The 5,110-nt window shown below is 34.4% G+C and overlaps 1 protein-coding gene across 1 annotated transcript in view; it reads left to right on the plus strand.

Moving 5' to 3' along the window:
- Positions 1-1,161: 1,161 nt before the first annotated feature.
- The window catches only part of LOC107565188 (beta-1,3-galactosyltransferase 1-like), a 9,598-nt gene continuing 5,649 nt past the window's right edge, over positions 1,162-5,110 (plus strand). The window contains exon 1 of the mRNA XM_016250409.1: positions 1,162-1,336. The gene's annotated coding sequence lies outside the window, so the exon portion shown is untranslated. The remainder of the gene's footprint in view (positions 1,337-5,110) is intronic.

Consider the following 5,110-nt stretch of genomic DNA (forward strand, 5'->3'; position numbering starts at 1 on the left):
TTAAATATAAAATATAGATTATACACTACCCCATTAATGTAACATCTTGATGTTGATAAAAAGGTCCATGAACACATCATCTACTCACATACTGCTTGTAAAACCCATAAATTCTGTGGTTGACAAAATAAATAGAGCTCTTTTTGAGGACTGACTAAAAAGCATGTGCTAAAAGCAATTGTGACCCTGGAGCACAAAACCACTCTTAAATCACACGGGTATGTTTGTAGCAATAGCCAACAATACATTGTATGGGTCAAAATTATTCTTTTATGCCAAAAATCATTATAGGATATTAAGTTAAGATCATGTTCCATGAAGATATTTTGTAAATTTCCTAGCCTAAATATATCAAAACTTAATTTTTAATTAGTAATATGCATTGCTGAGGACTTCATTTGGACAACTTTAAAGGCGATTTTCTCAATATTATGATTTTTTTTTGCACCCTCAGAATCCAGATTTTCAAATAGTTGTATCTCGGCCAAATATTGCCTAACAAACCATACATCAATGGAAGGGTTCAAAGGGTCAGCTTGTTCTGTTTATTGTGAAGAAGATTTGGGGATTTTGGACAATTGTATATGACCCTTTCTATGCAAAAACTAAAAAACTAAAAATTTGACACTTATGACTGGTTTTGTAGTCCGGGGTCACAATTTTGCTTCCGGCAGGGTATGCTAACCATACACCACTCTCTCATAAGCAGACCAGATAGTCAACACAAAATTAACAGTTTATATATATTATATTATTTATATATTTACATATACATATATCCATAGCCTGCATGGACAATATAACCTCAGAATAGGAACTTTGGATTTAAATCTGCTACTGCTTTAGAGTCACTAGAGGGCAGCAAAGTTTTAACCTTCTCTCTTGAAGTTTTTTATGCGGAAACTAAATATTTACTGACACAAATGACTGACACAAAATATAGGCTTAACAAATACCATACTACAGGGTCTACAAACACCATATACCGTTTTTTTTGCAGTAGGCCTACATTGTGGTGACTTGATAACCACCAGCTGTCAAGAAAACATTACAATGAGTTCAATGTATAAATGAATTTAAATTGAAGGATTCCCCCCCCCCCCCAAAACCAAAACATTACATAGGTAACCCATTTCCGAGCGCGGGTGTGGCTAGGGGCGGGAGACACCTGTTGTTTTACAGATGGAGGCTCTTGTTTGCTGGCACAAACATCGATTGAGTTACTTACTGGATATTTGTGTTAAAGTGCTGGACTTGGCTGTCTAAACGGCAGGAGCGTGAAACGCAGAACCACGCATCACAAACGCGTTTCAGAGGCGTTCACCTGGCGTCTGATGTAAGTAATAATATTATTATTATTACATATACTGTACGTTTATTTCGAGAGTTTGATTCGTAGTCCTTTGTCGTACTTTATGGTGTAGGCTACAGTAGTGAAAAAGAAACCGGTGGTAGTGGGGTTGTCAGTTACCGCGTTTCGAACTAATATCGCGAGAAATGCGTGTATTTAAGAGGAAGACGGCGGATATTGTGTGTCAGATTTTTAAAAATAAATATTGTCAAGATATTATCCCAAACTACAATTACTAGTTCCATGTTAGGTTAAATGTATAAGTTCATAATGTAAATTTAATCTTAAAATTGCTTGTTAGCTAATTGTTTTAGTAGGCTGACCCATTCATTAATGAAATGAGTAATTTACTCATACTAGCTACTACTAGCCTATAACTAGAACTATTAATAATACAACAATGTATTTCAGAATTGGGTAAAGACAATAAGCCAGGGCCAACAATTAGGGAACACTTTAAAATAAATCAGCGTAATATGATACATGAAACTATTTTATAACATAATTGAAATAGTTTAGTGTAAGGGAGTCGTTTGGAACATATTTAACACAAAACCAAATAAAAAAACTAGGCTAGTGTATGAGAAAGTTGACCTGTATTCACCCTATACGCCATCATACACGAAACCTTTGGTTTCTAGTGAGAAGCATTGAGTTTCAGCCTCATTTAAAATGCAAGTGTAAGTTCACACCTGCCTTACCTTTCCAATTCAATAGAATAAGTCGTAGAAACCTGACAAGGGTGTGAGTCTCGCGCGAAACGTCAGCGTTTGACCAGCCAAACCAGATGTAACTGACACTCATATGTCTGGGGTCTCTCTGCAACTTTTGTTGAGTTTGGCATACAGCCATAACTATTAACTGAAGCAGTAGCCTACCTGCATCGATAACATGTGATTTGTGTGTGACTCCAACTTTTAGGCCTTGTTCAGACAAGTTCAACTGATTTTTTGTTTGATTGCATCTCCATCTAAAAGGTCAAATCAGATTTCAAGTAGTTTTTCGTAATTCGGGAGAAACAGCACATTAGTTTTTATATAAATTATGCATTATTGTTTGAAAAACAGAACTATGATCTGTCTAACACTCAGCATTCAGAGATACATATATATTTAGTGAGGTAAATTTCTGCTAATTAAATATATGGGTCATTCTGTGCCAACTCAACCAAAGGTCTGCAGCAAAAAAAATTTTAATTATTTTTTTTCTAGTGAAAGAAATACATGAATGAAGAACACAGACGAAATATTAAATGTCACAGATGTATATTTACTGAGTAATCCACTATTTTGTAAAGGGGGGTCTAAATGACAATTATCACCTGACGTTTGGAGCTTAAATAAAGGGGGGTAAAAATGTCTTTAGAAAGATGGCAGCATCATAATTTTTTTTATACAGAGATTGGTAGGTCTATTAGTAAAATCTATTAATTGTAACGATCTTTGTTACATTATATGTATACTGTTGGTGACCGTTCAAAAATAGGAAGTAGTATTTCTTGTCTCCCCCCCAATCCGTGTATCATTCGAGCATTCGTTTTTTTAATTTAATATTGAAAGTAGAAAAATTTGAAATGTCTTTGTCGTACTTTATGGTGTAGGCTACAGTAGTGAAAAAGAAACCGGTGGTAGTGGGGTTGTCAGTTACCGCGTTTCGAACTAATATCGCGAGAAATGCGTGTATTTAAGAGGAAGATGGCGGATATTGTGTATCAGATTTTTTTAAATAAATATTGTCAAGATATTATCCCAAACTACAATTACTAGTTCCATGTTAGGTTAAATGTATAAGTTCATAATGTAAATTTAATCTTAAAATTGCTTGTTAGCTAATTGTTTTAGTAGGCTGACCCATTCATTAATGAAATGAGTAATTTACTCATACTAGCTACTACTAGCCTATAACTAGAACTATTAATAATACAACAATGTATTTCAGAATTGGGTAAAGACAATAAGCCAGGGCCAACAATTAGGGAACACTTTAAAATAAATCAGCGTAATATGATACATGAAACTATTTTATAACATAATTGAAATAGTTTAGTGTAAGGGAGTCGTTTGGAACATATTTAACACAAAACCAAATAAAAAAACTAGGCTAGTGTATGAGAAAGTTGACCTGTATTCACCCTATACGCCATCATACACGAAACCTTTGGTTTCTAGTGAGAAGCATTGAGTTTCAGCCTCATTTAAAATGCAAGTGTAAGTTCACACCTGCCTTACCTTTCCAATTCAATAGAATAAGTCGTAGAAACCTGACAAGGGTGTGAGTCTCGCGCGAAACGTCAGCGTTTGACCAGCCAAACCAGATGTAACTGACACTCATATGTCTGGGGTCTCTCTGCAACTTTTGTTGAGTTTGGCATACAGCCATAACTATTAACTGAAGCAGTAGCCTACCTGCATCGATAACATGTGATTTGTGTGTGACTCCAACTTTTAGGCCTTGTTCAGACAAGTTCAACTGATTTTTTGTTTGATTGCATCTCCATCTAAAAGGTCAAATCAGATTTCAAGTAGTTTTTCGTAATTCGGGAGAAACAGCACATTAGTTTTTATATAAATTATGCATTATTGTTTGAAAAACAGAACTATGATCTGTCTAACACTCAGCATTCAGAGATACATATATATTTAGTGAGGTAAATTTCTGCTAATTAAATATATGGGTCATTCTGTGCCAACTCAACCAAAGGTCTGCAGCAAAAAAAATTTTAATTATTTTTTTTCTAGTGAAAGAAATACATGAATGAAGAACACAGACGAAATATTAAATGTCACAGATGTATATTTACTGAGTAATCCACTATTTTGTAAAGGGGGGTCTAAATGACAATTATCACCTGACGTTTGGAGCTTAAATAAAGGGGGGTAAAAATGTCTTTAGAAAGATGGCAGCATCATAATTTTTTTTATACAGAGATTGGTAGGTCTATTAGTAAAATCTATTAATTGTAACGATCTTTGTTACATTATATGTATACTGTTGGTGACCGTTCAAAAATAGGAAGTAGTATTTCTTGTCTCCCCCCCAATCCGTGTATCATTCGAGCATTCGTTTTTTTAATTTAATATTGAAAGTAGAAAAATTTGAAAACGGCTCCTTTTTCATGGTTTTGTTTTTTTCCCAAAAAACGAAAAACTAGAATTCAGCTTAAATTTTAGTTTTTCGTTCTTGGGTGGAAAAATTAATAAACAGCTTGAATTCAAGAATTCCCTGTGGTTGATGTTTGTGGCATGCGCCAGAAAGATGCTCAAGGAGACCGAGACGCGCTAAAGCAGCGCATTCTGTTGTTCTTTTTATTTTTCAAAGGCATGACATTTTGTAGTTATTTTGAACGTAATGTTACACAAATAAAAATAAATTTTACCATACGACTATAAATGACAGAGTATATTAAGTTATTTCCCCTCGATGTGGAAAAAATCCAACTGAACATCATTCAGTACTAAATATTAATTTAAACTGCTTTAAATATGACTGCTGCTTATTTCCTGTGCACTTCAATACTGGTCTGCGCTTGACTGTAGTCGCGTCTGTCTGCTTATTGAGTTTATTTAACCCATCGCAATTTATTGTAACTGTGTGAACTAGAGTGACTACTCACCTTAATGTTGTTCTAAAGGCTTATTACTTAATACCATTAATTTGTCCTGCTCGCACTTGCCAATTTAATGGCGACTGGTGACTTTATTTATTTAATTTTTTTTAAGTGGATGCATATCTGTCGTAAAATAATCCTATGCATCTCGT

The sequence above is a fragment of the Sinocyclocheilus grahami genome, unplaced genomic scaffold (assembly GCF_001515645.1).
Source record: "Sinocyclocheilus grahami isolate Dianchi unplaced genomic scaffold, SAMN03320097.WGS_v1.1 scaffold986.1, whole genome shotgun sequence".
In the NCBI taxonomy this organism is placed as follows: domain Eukaryota; kingdom Metazoa; phylum Chordata; class Actinopteri; order Cypriniformes; family Cyprinidae; genus Sinocyclocheilus; species Sinocyclocheilus grahami.